At 33.1% G+C, this 18,012-nt stretch overlaps 1 protein-coding gene and 1 long non-coding RNA gene across 2 annotated transcripts in view; one reads left to right on the top strand and one right to left on the bottom strand.

Annotated features, from left to right (window-relative positions):
* Positions 1 to 1,825: 1,825 nt before the first annotated feature.
* LOC126741060 (uncharacterized) lies at positions 1,826 to 11,995 on the bottom strand. The gene is made up of 3 exons (XR_007662098.1): positions 11,877 to 11,995; positions 11,715 to 11,810; positions 1,826 to 2,340 (listed from the first exon to the last, which is right to left on the bottom strand). It is a non-coding gene; the product is annotated as an uncharacterized LOC126741060 (long non-coding RNA).
* LOC126741011 (trissin receptor-like) overlaps positions 6,819 to 18,012 on the top strand; it is a 102,725-nt gene continuing 91,531 nt past the window's right edge. The window contains exon 1 of the mRNA XM_050447265.1: positions 6,819 to 6,944. The gene's annotated coding sequence lies outside the window, so the exon portion shown is untranslated. The remainder of the gene's footprint in view (positions 6,945 to 18,012) is intronic.

The following is an 18,012-nucleotide window of genomic DNA, read 5'->3' as shown; positions in this document are numbered from 1 at the left end:
AATTTTAAATCTGCGTGTATAAGTATATGTAAGTTTTATATTCGTTGTGAAAAAAAAAAGAAAATGTTGTACATAAATCAAGAGAAAACCATGGTGTTTCATCCGTAAATAAATTCGGAGATTTATAGTCTCTGTTTAAAATAAAAGCATACGGACGGGGACGTTTATTAATGCCTTTTGGGTACATTTTATCTGATTTGCTTTATTTATTAAGCAGATAAGCCTGATATTAGCTACATACAAACAGTTGGTTATATGCATAGAATGGATCGTTTAATTGTATGTATTTTTTTTTCAAAATTATTTAAGTACAGTCCTGTTGCATCTCTGTCGTTTTTTTTTCCTCGAGCTCGGAAAAAATAAAATTTCCATAAGACCAAAAAGATCCTTTCACTTATCCGTTATTATTCTCGAAGAATCTGACTTATGTGTCTTGAAGGAAAATTAAATTTTTAGGGCGAAAATGCCCGTACTTCTGCACCCGAGAAAGTTAGAGATTGATGGAAAATTGGAACACGCATTCTTAGAATAAAATGATTAGCAACAGTGAAGTATTTACAGGCATTTTTTATATTTTCGAAATAATTCATTTTCCTGTACAGACTGAGCATAGAAAAAACGCCCAGAAGTTTACTGTTTAGGCACATCTATGTAAGCACATACCCACGTAATGCTGCAAATATGCATTGAAAGCTTTCCTCAATGAAAACCATCACCTTTCCACGAAATCTTGAGTCCATATAGGAGTATTAAATGCATATTAATGGTGCATTATCCAGGAAGCCAGGCTACATTATAAAACTGTGGTGTTCTGAATATATTCTGGATAACAACGGGCGTTTTAGTATTATAAGCCCGTTACGTGACCGTTAATTGATTTATGCAAACAAGGATTTATTTTGATCGGAATTTTAGTGCAGGATTTGCATAAATTGGGGTGTAAACAGCTCACAATCATCGCCATACATTTTAGAAATCCGCTTTGGAACGGTTTTTTTTGCGGCATTAAAAATGGTTTTTTACACTGCTTTCATGTTTTTTTTTAAACATTTTCGAAAATTTTCCTCCAATTTTTTTTTGGAATTTCAAGGATTTTATTAGCTTGATGGAAAAAAAATTCTGATCCTATTTGAAATTTCGAAGATTTTCAGTTGTTTTTAAGGATATTTTTGTTTTTGAGATTCAAATTACTAATTTTTTTAAATTTCTGGTATTTTTATATGATTTTTTTTGAATTAAGTACACTGGCACGCAACATTAACCGCGCGGACAACGGAAATTTGGTTCAAATTCATTCCTTAATAAATTATTCAGTATTTTTGCCAAGTTTTAGGCAGTTGTATTGTCATAATTTTTTCATATCGAAGCTACAAAAATTTCCAACTGATTTGTTGTTATACAGGGGTTAATAAAACGTTGAATTTGACCTATACTTTTAAACACGCTGTGGAAAAAATTCACAACCGAATAATGATTTGCTGCATTTTCAAGTCCCATCTTTTCTTAACAACTTGTTATGCTTAGAACATTGAAAGGCTGGAATTAGTAAACAATAACTTTGTTTGAGCTCAACATGTGCACAGGGGCAAGGGGGGTGTTTTGTTTACAGACATATTCATCGATTCTCTGTTGTCGAGTTTACACACATTTTTAAAACTCTCGACATGTTTCGGACACAATGGTGTCCATCATCAGGGAATAAAAGGTTTAAAATTGGTATTAGATATAAGCCGCAAGATTTGATTCAATGTGAAAAAACCCTCTATTTACTATCATTGTTTTTTTTATTTTATTATTTCTTATTTTATTTGTTTACATTATGTTGTTGGTGGGACCTGAACAGTATGCAAGGACCTGCAGGAGTGCTCAGGAGTTTATTGAGATCTGTAGATATTTTGCAGACTCTGCAAAACTTCATTTTGGAAAGTTATTGTTTCGGTTTCGTTGAAGCTTTAAAGACTGGGAAGAATGCCTTTAAAGAAGTTGAGATGCCGGTCATCTGGCTCTTGCAGTTTTTGTAAAACCATCTTGTCAATATCTACACATTTTTGTTGTTTTCTGGCCTGGGAAGGTTGAGAGGATGGTGCACGTCGGAATCATTCAGCATCAGTCGTAGCAACGTTTGGATTACCGTGGTAATCTTCACTCTCCGAGTTTTCTTTGGCAGTTTTTTCAGGCTCACTATCCATACTAGAAGCTGTCTATTCTGCAAGACAATTCTTCTGTAAGAAGCACAACTGTAGATGTATTTCTTATTTGATTTTGCTGCATTTCCAGTTCAACTTTTTTTAGGTACTTCATATGACGGTCTCGAATGTCTCTCCACTTAGCCAAGATGGCCTAAAAAGAGATAATAATTTTTTTAAGGCTTTTTTTTATACATTATAATTATATATATTTAATATTATCATATAATGGCGAATCGAAAACAAATCAGAGGCATTTATGGACAGCTCATAAATGTTTTGAAAAAACTCTTCGGCATGTGGATTTTGTGTTCGAGCAAAACACTAAAAACTCCTAAAATCACATTCATACCTGAGTGGTAGTGAATACTTAGTAAGTTGGAGTGGGACCTTAAAGATGAGGTACCAGTCGAACCACTTTTCTCTTCACCACTTCAGCCTAGAGGACTGTAGGTATTAACGTTATTTGAAAATAATTTAGTGTTCTCCTCGAAACGGAAATCGACATGTCCAAACATTTTTGAAAAAAATAACGAGCTGTCTGATTAGTTTGCGATGCTCCACATTGTATACAAGACGTGATATTTGTTTTTATAGGGGATATAACGAAGATATGGGTTCATGAGTTTCCATTTGAATTGATGAAATATTAAATGTTATAAATATTCAACTCCAGTTTTTTTAGGTATCTTACAAGTGTTAACACTTTTACAGACCTTCACTATATTTATCGGATTGGAGCAGCCGATCGAAATCCTATCAGAATCATTAAACCTAAACATAGTGGATCGTTGTTTTTTAACTATAAGGATTATTTCTCAATTGTTCCGCTTGCTGTTGTCAGAGTAGGGCTAGAATCTTAACAAATAATTGCAGAATATTCCATAGACCACTGAACGTATCCTTACCGCTGTATTAATGTTATATAACCGCTATATTATCCTTAATGCAGTATTCTGCAAAATTTTGTGAGAGTTCGAGGCGGATATAATTTTGAAGACACACTCCTAATAGATGGTCTTGAGAACATGAGCGGCGAACGTGGACATAAAAGTACGAATGATATTAAAAAAAATTTAGTGTTTTTTTATGACTGATTAGAGGTCAGTGCAATGGCAATGGAAAATGTAAAGTAAATGCTGCATTTTGAATTTTGACTTTAGATCAAGATATAACATTATCAACATTTTTCAATTCAAAATTATCGTTTCCTAGATTCACGTCACGTCATCATTAGTCACGATTATATTTATTTTTTTTAAGTGCGTGCGATATAGCTCCGGCTTTGGGCGAATATCGGACGATTCCATTTTTACATTGAAAAAGTACGCGTTGAGCCTGGTATCTGGTATAAGTTTGGTTAAAAACATTTATTGAACAATTAAAAAAAAAATAACCATGTAGGGTTAAGGATACATAAAAACAAAATCTTGTAGGAACGTCAAAAATAAAACAGAAAAACTTCAAACATTAGATAAGAAACGACATTCTGAAAACGCAAGTAGATAGGTATATACCTACTTGATCCCTTAACTCTGTAACTGCAGACCTTCAAATACAAAAATACCGCGATGGATTTTAGGCGCAGTTAAAACACTCTGGACCTATTCAAGTTTGATCTTGATCTTGTCTTCAACGTCCGGAAAAACAAAGGAATCTTTGTAACCCTTATAGAATCAATTTGCGCAGTGAATTCTTTGGTCGTTTCTTTCTTGGTCCCTTCATTGTACAAAAACCTAACTATAGCAAACATCTTGTAATGTATGACAGGTGACTGGAGTCGTCGTTAACACTATCATTTTCTAAAAAGATCGCAGAGTTTGTAGTATCATTATTTGCATTTTGTTGAGACTTTGATACGTTTTCATTAATGATATCTGCTTGAGAAGTAGATACAGTTGACGTACCACCACTGAATTAGGAAAGGTCTTTAAGACCCAGAGATTTGCCAGCGAAGACGTTAATCTTTGATTTACGTTTGGGTCTAGTCGTGGTTTGATCAACAATCACGTTCATCACTTCTGTAAATGACGCTCTCATTGCATCATCTGTGCCTCCTGCTGGTTGTTTCCGAATCTTTTTCAGAAACTTATTCTGGATCGAATGGGATTATATTGGATGCTCGAGAACCAGACCAGACCGTATATTATTCGACATGCTATCGTTTGCGGTAGGAAAGATGGCTTACCAGATTGTCGCAAATAAAAACCTTCTTGCTCTCCTTTCGTCGCAGATAGGGAACAGCTGTTTTGAGGAACCAGTTCTCAAGATATGGAGTATCGAACCATTCACTTAGTGTTCTGTTATATTGCATGTTTTCGGAACCACCTTCTATCCAGTCTAGGTAGAGGTTTGTACTTTTGTTCACAAGGTATGGAGGTAAACAAGTGCCATCCCCAGCCGCAACAAACATAACAGACGTTGACCTTTTGGAAAAATCCATTATCCTTCGCGCATGCTTCTCTCCACGAGGTATAAAAAGTAGTTTTTTACCGGGATCATCTGTTAGGTTTGTTTCATCCATATTAACAATATTTTTAAGTGAAACCCCCTGGATTGTCTCGTTCAAGTGCTTAAAGTATTCTTCAGTCGTGCCTTCTGTGATTTCAGCTCTCACTCGTTTAATATTTTCACAATTACGGAGTGATAAGTCCTTGTGTCGCCCCATAAAGTGTTCAGTCCAGTCATCACCAGGTCTATTATAGTTAAAACATTGTATATTTACGTTTACGCCCTTACTGTTCAAATAATGGCGCACGAAGTCTTTGATTGCCTGTGAAAAGGATATCCGAATTTTTCTGCAGTAGTCATGGCAACTACTATCCAACGCTCTTCATTCACTGACAAAATTAGGAGCCTCCCGAGTTTGTCAGAATGCTCACCTCTGTAAATATCGTAAAGGCTGGTTGAATGAATATCCACCATCTATTACGGCCTGTAATGCTCTTTCCATGCTTTCTTGGAAATAATTGCGCCGATAAGGCGTTCGCAGCTTCGTGGCATATCCGATATTACTCCTGAAAAACACACTATTTGGCTGTATTAATTTTAACGAAAAAAGTGACTCTAATATTTAATTTTTTGTGAGCTTCCCTTGAGCTTATCTAGGGATATTTTTATTTAGTAGCCGAACTGTCACCCAACATCTGTAGCGCGCGCAATTTGAAATACAACCACATCGTCCGATATAACCCCGGTTGACGGTACTCTCTTTACTTGTTTCGTTGTTTTTTCACAGCAGAATGCGCTTTCAGTGCTTATATATTAAAAAAAATTAATTGACTAGCCAGTCACGACTTCAACACTATTGAGCACTTGTAGAATATACTGGAAAGAAGAGTTAAAGAAGCGGAACTACGGCGAGTTTTAAACTTTGGCTGCGTTAGACGAAACACTCACAAACGAATGGCAACAAATACCCCAAGATGCGATTGCTTCTTTAATTGAATCTATGCCCGAAAGGATGAGAGTTGTTATTCAAGCTCGTAGGGGAGATATCCGATTTTAGAAAAAATTAATAGATCTTATTACCGCCGTTATTATTTTTTTAATGTTGTTAATAAAGAATTATTGCGTTGTTTGCTTTAAGCCAGTGCTTTTTGTTTAAAAATACAGATATCGCGATGAATCAACAAACAAATTGTAAAGAAAAGATGAGGCTTAAAAATGCAGTAAAAAGAATCATTATTCAGGTTGTGAATTTTTTTTCACAGGGTGTTTAAAAGTTTGGAGTAAAATTTAACTTTTTATTAACCCCTGTATAATAACAAATCCGTTGGAAATTTTTATAACTTCGATATGAAAAAATTATGAAATAAAACGGTCTAAAATTATCTTATGTAAAAAGATGAAAACTAAGAGGGATAAATTTAAAGGCTTTTTTAATCTAGCTAATTCTACCGCATGATAAGGGGTTATTTTTGATGCCAGATTTGTGACTCAGAGGGGTAATGGTTAACCATTTTCAGTCTCTGGTAAAAAATCGGAAGGGCATTCTATCGGTTTAAGAAATACCTTGGATATCCAGCTGAAAGTTCTACACGTAAATGTAAAGTCATTAAGAAAAAAAAAAAGGCGAACTGGAGGCCTCTTTTGCTGAGAAACAATTAGAAATCTTGTATGTGACTGAGCACTGGCTGACCCTACTTTAATAAGAAACCTTGCATATTGACGGTTTTACAGTAGCAGCCTTTTCATCCAGAGAAAATCGCAATGGAGAAGTACTGTTATATTTATTAAAAATACATTTTATACATGTAAAACTAGTATTTTTAATGTAGACGTGTTTATATAAATGTGTATAGAATGCTCATAATTTTATATTTACAATGCCCCTCTGGCAGCTACAGCCCTCTTGTCTTCCGTAGAGGGGTTTTTTACTGGTCAATCTAAACTTTTCAAAAAATATACTGCCTTGCATTTTTTTTCTAATTCTATTTTTCTATTAAGAAAATTGGAAAAATCTTTAAAATATTTAAAGATTTTTTTTTATTTCTTTCGAAAGATTTCTTTTTTTTGCAAAATTTCTGTCAAACATCTTTTCCTACAAAAAAACAATTTACAAGCCGACTGCGCGCCGTTAACAAGGCGGACGCCGGGCGTCCCGACGCTCATCCAGTGCGTCTTCGCCTGTCCGGGAGTAAATACGCGTCACCCTCTCTCGCACTCGCACGGAAAAAAGACGCGTAATCGGATAAATTCAAAAACCTACGGTTGTATCAACACTCTTAAGGTGGATTGGTTATGGTTTTTTAAAAGGTATGTATTTAGTGTATTTTTTTGGGCGATAAAAGTGCCATTAAAATATTCCGAATATTTAGGAAGACACTCACATTATTAAATCCTTGGAATGTGCAGGGATTCAATAATTACTTTAGGGCTGAGGGTTATCATAAAACCCTCCTTGCTGATAAAGTTTATCCTTATCTGATTAGGCGGCCAGAGTCCAGCTCCGTAATTATGGATTATATTTTTACTCACCATAGTCAAAATAATAGAGAATTTTCTAATCATCTTGTTTTATTAATAAAATTAAATGTAAACACAAAACTCAAATATTTAAAATATTCCATTTTTTCGGAAGAAATGGAATTTTCGTAAAATGGATCCCTATACTGATTTTTTTTATCGTAAAGGGTTCATGAAATACTCATTTTCTTCGTTATGGAACCTACTAGAATAAGTAAAAACAAAATGTACTTACAGTAGAAAACACAGCTGAATTAATTCAAACAATTAAAGAGTGGAAGTACCAAAGGCACTAAGTGCCATATTCATAATTCTGAGATATTTAAGAAAACCACTAAGAAAGCAACACTCTTTTTTTTATATGAACATGTAAAACCGTGAAAAGTGTTTGACACCATTAAATTATACGGGAAAAAATTCAAATAAAACTATATTTTTTTGTTTGTTATTTATCTTGCGCACTGAAATTGTCAATTATTCTGTTATATTGTTATATATTTATTAAAAATATTCAGTAAAATTATAAAATGCTTTACTTTTAACGAATGATGCAGCAGATTCTTTAAGGCAAAACAAAGCTTGTGCAGATTTTATAATAGGTGGAAATGGTTAAGAATCAGCATAGGAATATTGAGGTTTTGTTTGGTAATATAGGGCTTTCTAGATTTATCGAACAATTATACCATGATAATGAATTATTTTTTTTTATTACTAGCTTTAAAAATAGGTGCTACAAAGTTGTCCTTCCATTTAGTAGGAATGATAGCTATTAGCAGCCTAATAGCAGTGCTATATTACATAAGACAATATGTCCTATGTATATATGGACATATCCTATCCAATATGTAACATCCTAAAGATTAAAAAATTACAAATTCACAGAAGAACCAATACATATTTCTGAGCTACAAATTTTTGCAAAAACCCATTACTAAAACACAAGCAGGCTTAAAAATAAGTAAAACTGGGGCCAAAAACATCAGACGTCACAGGAAGGAAATTAAACAATAATAGAACAAAACAAATGGCATTACAAAATATGAAAATGATGTTAGAGCCCAGTTCAAAAGGTATCATTAAAAATGCATCAAACTAGTCACATCCTTGAGCAAGAAATGAGAAATATTACAATAAAAATATTTGATCTTACTTCTGGTTCTGAATTTTTTTTATGAGAATGTCTAAAATCATTAATTATTGACCAATACTCTCTCTACCTATTTGATGACACATTTAGACGGTCACTTTAATATTTAGCCTTTGCTGCTTTAATTGTCGTCCTATAAACTACGGTATTTCTGATGATAAAAAATAATTTATTAATTGGAAGTATATTTGCACAATTTTTCTGAGGCCTGCTGTGACCCATGATTTTCTATTTCTTATTTTAACACATAAACAAATAAGATAAATGAGTCAGGAGCCATTTCAAATGTATTTCAATTATGTAATGATATTCCAACCAAAACTGTAGGCAGAAGTAAAACCTTTGAAATTCTCTTTGTTGAAAATTCTTTATACAAAATGAGACAAAGATAATAAAGTGTTGCCTGGAATCTTAGCAAGAAAGGCTCTATAGACAGAAATACCAGAGGAAAATGATGTGCATGATACATGACATATAATTTACATTTGTACACAAATAATCAATATTAGTTGCAGATGAGGGAGGATGATATTCATGGGGAAAAAAGAATATGCATATTATAAGTTTAAGACTCCAATATACTTAAAAGAGAAGTACGATTTGGCAAAGTTTCGTCAGTGAAGTTGATATTAAAGTTATCCGCCAATATAACTTTAGAGTGTAGGGACAATTAGGATAATAGAGAGTCAAGTTTGTCCAGGAGTATACCAATATCTGCAGTGGGTGACACAAAGAACATATAAATTAAAACGTGTAGGAGAAGTCAAAAACTTTCTCCACCACAAATTCATGAAACTTAATTTTACAGAAAAAAGTTTTTACACAAAAGAGTTTGTTAAACTAAAATAGTAGTTCTTTCATGTATGCAGTATTGGCAGAAAAAAATTGGCAAAGCATCATAATTAGATTTTAAAAAACATTCATTAAGCTTTAACCAGTGCACAGAATATAACAATTAGGTGACAAATATAGGGAAATTTCTACATATATTTAAAAATTGCGATAAGCTACAATTGTTTATCTCACCGAATTAAAATTTTTGGACATAATGAAAATAGGATCATGCAACATAATATTCGATCTAGCATGGTCGGCTGCAAAAGCATGCTTATACCTTGTTTCCAGTCGGAGTACATGAAAAGATAATTGTTCCAGAAGGAAGGGGCAATCAATTTTGTTGTTAATGACCTTCCACCGAAAGCTGATTGAATGTAACGTCCGACGTTTAGCTAAGAGCACTCCTCTAAATCTTGATAAGAGTAAAATATGATCTATATCTCTATCTGGGTAGACACTATCCTCTCGATATGCCAAATATTTAAAAAATGTCTTTAAACGGCCTCCAGAGCATTCCCATGGCTAATGTAGTAGGGATTCCAAATTAAAGAGCTATACTCAAACCTAACATCCTTGAGGCTCCAGAGGCAACATTCTCAACGTGCGGCACCTGTCAAACACTATACCCAGATCAGAGATTTCAGATTAGGGAAACTATCACTAATTTGGTAGTCAAATATTATAGGATGATATAACCAAGTACACGGAAACAAAACTCCACTATAACTAAGACTAATAATCTTGATTGAAGATAAGCTTGGATTCATAAATCCGCAATGACAACTAATTTTATTCCAGAAAACGCATTGGTGTTAATCCAATGCAAAAATTACATTTTATTTAAATATTAATAATGTTTTTCTTATAACAATAGGACAAAAGCTTTATTTAAGAATAGTAATCTTTTGATACAATTTTTTAATTAGTTAGAAGTAACTAAACTTGAAATAAGTATAGCTTTTTTTTTATTTTTTTTTTTTTTATTTTTTTTTGGGGTCGGTGGAGAAATTCTTTATGAACACTGGTTACGCAGCGCCGCCCCCAGTAGTGTGGGACTCAGTGTCGAGTCTGTTTTGTCCTATACCCACTAAAACTCCACCGCTGGGTGGTGCCTTGTGGCTCCCTACACTGCGGTCTGCTAAGAAGCAGTCCTATTGTGTCCCATATGTTTAGTCCCACAGGTTCAATTCTGTAGCTTCAAGGAAGTCCAGGATTGTGCCCAGTGGTAGATTTCTTATACCCTCTGGTGAGGGTTTCTCTTTCCCCAGGAATGTTGCACTGGTTTGATTAAATGCTTCACAGAAGCACAGTATGTGAAGAGTTGTTTCGTCCTCCTCATTGGATCCCCTACATAGCGAGGTAACTGATTTCCCTAGCGTATGCAGGTGTTTCCTGCTGGGTGCATGGCCTGTAAATAGCCCTGCGACCCTTCGCAGTTGTTGTCTGGAGAGGCCCAGTATGTTCTCACCCTTCTTGAAGGGTGGGCTGCCTATAATAATTATTAATAAAGTATAAGCTATACTGCCTAGTATAGCTTATACTTTATTAATAATGTGCTATTCTTAAGTAGGATGTAACTAAAATTTTGAATTTAAAATACGCATCTTCAAACAAAACGCTAGGGTTTTTATTACAAAGAATAGTTATGCTTGTATATTTTAATAATAGGAATAAAAAATTTGCTGTATCATCGAAGTTGAAAAATGCCATACAATTTAAGAAAAGAAAAGGTACTTTCCCCGACCAGCTAATTTTCAATAGTTCTTCAATAGATTTCATTAATCAATCTAGGTTAGGTAAAAAGAAACTCAAATCTTATGGCATTTATTTAAGTTGTTTTGTCAACCAGTCAGTAATAAAAATGATAACGTTAGCCTTAATTTATAATTTAGGTAATTTGGTTAATTATAATTTAATTTGACCCTATAATTTGCTCTCCATCGTACCTTTATATAATAACATGTCGGTCAAGTGTCTTATTTCATTATGGCATAAAAGCATATAACAACGTAAGTGTAGGTAACAAAAACCCATATTAACATTAAAAAAATATTAATTCTTTTTTGTACAGTGTTCATTTATATTTATTTTTCTTCATATAATTTGGGAGCACTTGATTGGGTACACTTTATAATGAGATAGAATAATAACATATTATAATTATTTTATTACTTATTTTATTCTCCATAAGTGCAAGTCATACACCAATAACCCCCAACCTAAAACTCTCTTAACAACTTAACATCAGTTGTCTTATGTCAATGTCTGACAAGACATAAATAGGCAATTTCAAAGTATACTATGGTTGTATAACTGGCATACAGTTATGTTATTCTATTCTAGAGTTTTCAGAATGAATTTTCATTAAAACATTTTAAAAAGTGACATCCCCATGAGGCATATACACGCAGCAAAGAAAATTTAAAAATGAAATAAACAATTTTTTCCAATTAAGAAAGAATTTAAATTCCAAAACAAAAAATATTTAAAATTCCAGAACACTCGGTGTTTTTCCAGTAAACTGATTTTATCAAAAAAATAGTACCTACACACTTGCTATTAAATAATGGACTTACATATATGAAACACAATTAAAATATCCTCCATTTTGATTGATAGCAATCGCAGCCATGCAACGTGTACCCGACACCGGTGTATGGGATCAGTAAGCACTTTGAACAGAAAACCAGAATAATGTAAACGGTAAAATCAAAACTGGGTTCATTTTTATCACATACCTTGAAGGATCAAATAACACTCGTAGAAATCACAAACTACGTTTAAGGCAAAACATTAAACAAACAATTTGAAAAGGAAAATGAGAAGCTATCGAATCGAGCCTAAATGAAATTTACTCGCTTCTGCTATTGGTAAAAATTCGAAGAAAGTGTTACCACGTGATGTTTCTGTGGTACCTTTAACCAAGTATAGCAAATACCGGGTGAAATAATTTGGCATCTTGCAGAGAATAAAGATATAATTTAATTAATCTGTTGTGCATTTCAAGAAAGGTAAACTATTCTTGCTTAAAAAAAAATGAATTCTTGATTTAAGAAAAATAAATATTTGTGTAAAGGCACTGAAAATATATTTGTGAGAACATTATATGTAATTATATCAACAGGAACTTACAATTGATTTAACTGCAATATTTTTCTTTTTTTATATATTTTTCCCTTTGGCTTGGGATAGTAACCCTTCGGAAAATCTTTAAATCATCTGCGTAGGCCAATTTACGATAATTAATGATATTTAGAAGGTCATCAGTAAATAATAGAAAGAATAGTGGTCCCAGGTTAGAACCTTGAGGTACTCCTGAAGTTGGAGTAAAACTAACAGACCTAAATCCCTTGATCTCTATAAATTGTTTTCTGTCTGTCAGGTAGGAAACCATTAACTTTATAAGAATCTCTGAAAATCCATACATACACATCAATTTGTTTATCAATATTTCATGGTCAATCTGGTCAAAAGTCTTGCTGAAATAATTGCGTTAATAATAAAATATTACAAAAATCACATGAATCAAGTAATAAATGAAGCTCATCTATCTAATTTCTTTATTTAGGAACTGTATATTTAGAACAAAACTGCTAAAATCTCGATTACAGTCTTAGTACTTCATTGTATCGGAGCTAAGTCACTTGATGAAATACCAATTTTAAAGTCTTTGATTATATGTCTGTACAATAATGTTGCCAAAGCTGATCAAAAGTTATATGTATGATTAGACTCTAAAATCATTTTTCATAGATCAATTTGATTTGCACGAAATATTCTATATAGAGCCCTATTATTACTATTTTAAATCACATTATTGTTTAAATATATAATATAAGGCCTTGTCATTACTTGAGTTTTAGTATTTTTATGTAATTGTATAAAATTCTCTAAAATATTAAATGAAGAGCAAATATCATTTAACTTTTAATGCTAATGCAGGTCACAGCCATCTAAATTCTGGAAATGATTACGATTCCAATCGTAACATTTACAATCAATTCTTGGGTTTGACGTAGGTCTTCTGCACCAAATTAAGAATCTTTCTCCGATAGAAATAGAGGATCGAGTGCGTAGAGGGACTCAGGCCCTTCCAGTTAATATTCCACCTGATATTAATGGTTGTCCATTACCTAAATAGTGCAACGAAATCATTTATCCATCCAACGATCTATAGAGTGTATACAAATGTAGCAATATTTATACGGCAAATTACGTTGAATGGCGTTAATTCAAAAATAAAAGGGTGAGAAGCAAACCTGAAAAGACTTATTTCGGCGTTTTTTAGATGTGACCCTATTTTTAGCAGAACGTGTATTTGCCATTGAGACTATTAAAGAAACAGTCATAACATCGGTAATCCAAAAAATAAATTGTTTTTAGGAATATTGAAATTAATGAGTAACCATGATTCCTATCGTTAATTTAGAAAAAATAAAACAATTGCAACAGAAAAATCGTAGATTACAAGTTCACTATTTATAAGCGGATATAGAAAACGAATTTATATATTGCGGTGCTGAACACGTTAAAAACTACATTTTGAAAGAAAGAGATGCAGTTAAATATTTTTTTATTGTTGTGCAGATTGTTCTAATGATGAACAAACATCTTTCATTTTACTATAGGCCGGATCAGCAAATGAAACCAATGACTATAAAATTTATAAAAGATTTTTGAAATAAAAAAACTGGAGATGCCATAATCAAATTAATTCTGGATGGTCCGCAGGAACACTCCTTTCCTGTCGCAGATTGATAGGCTGATTGATTTTCTGTCGAATTTTGGACCTTAACCCTTCCCCTTGTGGATGTCATTCTCTGAAATTATGCAGGATATATGCTTCTAAATGTTGTCCTGAGGTTATGCCATTCTTTGGTGCTATTCAAAAGCTTTCTAATATTTTTTCTGCTAAAAGATGCGAAAATAAAATATATCGGAGGATCTCGTCATTATTTACCAACAACTCGCTGGTCTGCTAGTGTCGAGAGCGTAAAACCATTTTTCCAAAGATCTGGTCTGAAAAAAGGACTCATTTTAACGGATTGAACACTTACATGGAATTATTTGAATGTTTGGTTCTAGCATCTGTATGTAAAAAGATTTTTGACCGCCATAAACCGTTCTTTTGCAAGGCTAAATATGACAATTGACTTACTAGCTTATTAGATGATAAAAGTTTGCTAAGAAACAGTTGGGACGAAATTTTGTTAAAATGCGGATTAGTTGCTGAAAATATTGGGATGCTAGCGGAGTTTAGAAGCGGTACTGAACAGCCTAAAAGAAAAAGAAAATTTTGATGACTCAATGGCAGAAAATGATTTTGCAAAGTCGACGTTATCAGATATTTTTAAATACAAAGTGTTTAATGTACTGCTAGTTAACGTATAACTTGATCCTCTGCTTTCATTAAATAAAATGCAATCCCTAAAATTGTAAACATTGTTACTTTAAGATTATGCGGCACTATACCTATGACTGTTGCTCAGATAGAACGTTCGTTCAGGAGCCGCATAGGAGTATAAAATTTTTTAAGGTCTACGATGCATTATGATCGGCTATCAGATTTAGGGCTACTAACAATAAAAGCGGAAGTAACTAAGGAGTGCAATTTTTTCCAACTTATTTTTCCAAGTCGCAAATCGTAAAAGGCGCTATTACAAGAAAAAATATTTATTTTACTTGCGTGGGGCATAAAATAAGACTGTTATTCTAACAATTTTTATTGCAGAAAACTTGTTTGTATTTGTTAGATTTTCAGTTGCTTATTAGCGTATTTACTTTAAAATCTTAGATATTCAACCTACTTCAACCAATTTTATACATATTATGTTTACTGAAAGCATAAACAGTCCAGGGGCGAGTTCAGAAACGGCACACCCAGTGTGAGTGTGACGCGAGTGCAGTGCGACGTCCTAAGCGTTCAGAAATCGGATAGTCACTTTGGCGTGCAGCCTGCTTTCAGACCACGAACTTACTAAATATACCTGGATTGCTAATGCATATAACCACCATACCCAAAAATTACCGCTGCCTGGTGGCCGCCATTTTTATAGTGGTTGTGTCTTTTTGATGTTGGACACTGAGCATTTTCAGTGTTGCCAACAAAAAATATATTAAATAACGGTAATAAAGTTGACGACGCTGATATTTGACAATACAATTTTTTGTTATCTATCACGAACTAATATTTTTTTCATTGGCATTGTTTTTAAACCATCATTGGGATTCGAAAATTACGCAGTGGTATACTAGTAAAAACCTTTCTTTCTTTCATAATTCTAATTTTAAATGACCTATTTTCTTTTGTGGAAAATAGTGATTTTTTATGAAAAAAGGGCAATAAACTAGCTAAATTAAACATAAATCTAGGTTATGTTGTGTTTTCTTTTGTCTATCCTTCTGATGAGGTTAAACCGCTACTCCTTGCTTCCTTCTTCCTTGACGGTGTCATACCAATCGTTTAGAAATAGTAACGTGAGACCGTCATTCAAAAAACACTTGACAGTTACACCGTTGATTGAGAATATGGTTTTTATTATTATTATTATTATTATTCAATAATTATTCAATCAACGGTTACACTATAAATATCACACTCATACCGGGTGGGAATTCCTGAACTCGTTTCAGGGGCTCATCTTGGCTGTTGGCTTTGAATTGGCTTAGATCCTATGTATCCGACAGGCACTAATTTGTCCAAGTTGCATCCAAATCAGGCACGATTCTTAATTTCAAATTCAGGTCAAAATTCCAAAATTCTAGATACGGAGTGCTCCAAGGCGGAATACTCTCGCCTTTGCTGTTCTTATAATTTTGCCGTGATTTAAGCGATTTTCTAAAACAATTGTGTACTATCATAGAATTTATCAACTTCAGATGTTTCAGATAACAATTTCACTCACTAACAATTTGCCACTTATCTGAGAATGAATTTACACAGATTGCAAATATTGACTTATCCCCGACGACGTCCCATGGACGGCTTTGTACTCCTCTAAAAATCCGCCTTTATCCTCTTAACCAGCTTTAGAAATCCGCGCGTCATTGATCGTAACCCTAAATCACAGTTGATTCTAAGTAATCATGAGCCTACAAATGTATAATCTTTAAAATTCTTAGGTATCAATATTGATTTCAAGCTGAACTGGTCAAGGCATATCAATTGATTGACCAATAAGTTAGCCTCCTCGTGTTTTGAGGTATGTTAATTAAAAAAGAGGTAAATTTAAACACAGTTCAGGAATTCAGACTCGTTCTAAATCGGACCTCAGCAATCCATGACATCAAAATTTTCACATATGACTAATACAAATGGAGATAATTATTTCAAAACCTTAAGTCAAGACCTCTCAAGAAGTGTTAATTTTAAACGATAAAAATGCTTATTAGTTTTTCTATCGGAAACAGTCAATAATAAGAGTTTCTGGGATGCATAATAGACCAACACCTATCTTTCTTTCTCAAATTGACGAGATATGCAGCAAACTATCTAGACTGTATTTTTTATTGTTTACCCTTAAAAGGCATCTAGGAATGAAGGGTCTACTGAGTGTATACTATGGTATAGTGTACCCGCTCTTGACCTCACATGTTGCTGCCCCAATCAGATCATAATAGATCAGAGGCACAAATGGTATTTGTATTTCAGAAAAGATTTATGAGCCCGAAATTTATATATTTAAATTATTGTTATACATATTTAAAAATCAAGAACATTTCGCCAAAGTAAGTGATATTAATAAATATAACGTTAGATGTAAGGATGCTCTTTATTTGCCAAAATTTAACTTTGTTTATTTTAAAAAGACCGCCTTTTATGAAGAAATTAGCTTATTCAATTAACTCCCTGCTTCGTTAAAACAAATATATAACTTCAATATATTTAAAAATAGACTAAAACGGCTTATAAAAAGTTCTGTCGTCTATATCAGCGAATTTAGCAACGTGCTGAAAGTCATTCCTGCCTAGTCAGTGTCCATACTTTGTTGGTACTGTTTGTTGGTACTTTTGTGGTTATTATAGTTTATAGTATATAAGTTTTAGATGTGTGTAATTAGGTTTTTTTTTAAGAATAGTTTTACTCTTTTAAATAAGTTAATTAGTATTATCAGTTTTTATTTCTCCTGACTTGTCTTATTCTATTGTATATGTAGTATCAAATAAATCAGTAAGAATGTTTTTTTTTTTATTTAACCAATAGGAATCGAGATGGTCCAAAGTTTTTTGGAAGTTTTATTTTTTGTTAATACTTTCAGTTCCAGTACATACACCATCAAAAACTTAATGTATGTTGATGTACTTAATGTCAAAAAATGCCTAATTATTTTATTTTATTAAAATATTTGATCATAACAGGAGCAGATTGTGATGTAATTTGAGGAATTTTAGGAGATCCGGCACGTATTTTTGTGACAAAGACGATCTTCTTACGGCTAGTTTTTAGAATTAAAAAGGCAGCAAATTCTTTTTTAATAAAGATTAAATAATTATTGAATACTCCTATCAGTTATCCATAATTTACTGCAATAAAGAAAAACCAGAAAAAAAACGTGTTTTTTTCACACGGAACTAGAACAAAAATTTATGGATCCGCAATCTGTTTAGCGAGAGCCAATTAATTTCCAGTTAAATGGAAATCAACGGCACATAGCACGTTTAGGAGCCATAAATTCACTAGTTCCATTGTCTGCTTTATATACATACACTCACAGGCTTATTTATCTATGAGTTTCATCTATAGGGCGTCACGTTACGCTTCTTACCGTAAGTGAAACTTCGCGAGGCAATGAAATCTTCTTGGGTAATGGGAGACCCTTGAGGCCTAATTGGTTTTGAGAACTATCATAAATCAGTTTAAGGGTTATGTATTGT

This window comes from Anthonomus grandis, chromosome 1, assembly GCF_022605725.1.
Source record: "Anthonomus grandis grandis chromosome 1, icAntGran1.3, whole genome shotgun sequence".
Lineage (NCBI taxonomy): Eukaryota > Metazoa > Arthropoda > Insecta > Coleoptera > Curculionidae > Anthonomus > Anthonomus grandis.
This window is presented reverse-complemented; position numbering and strand designations above follow the sequence as displayed.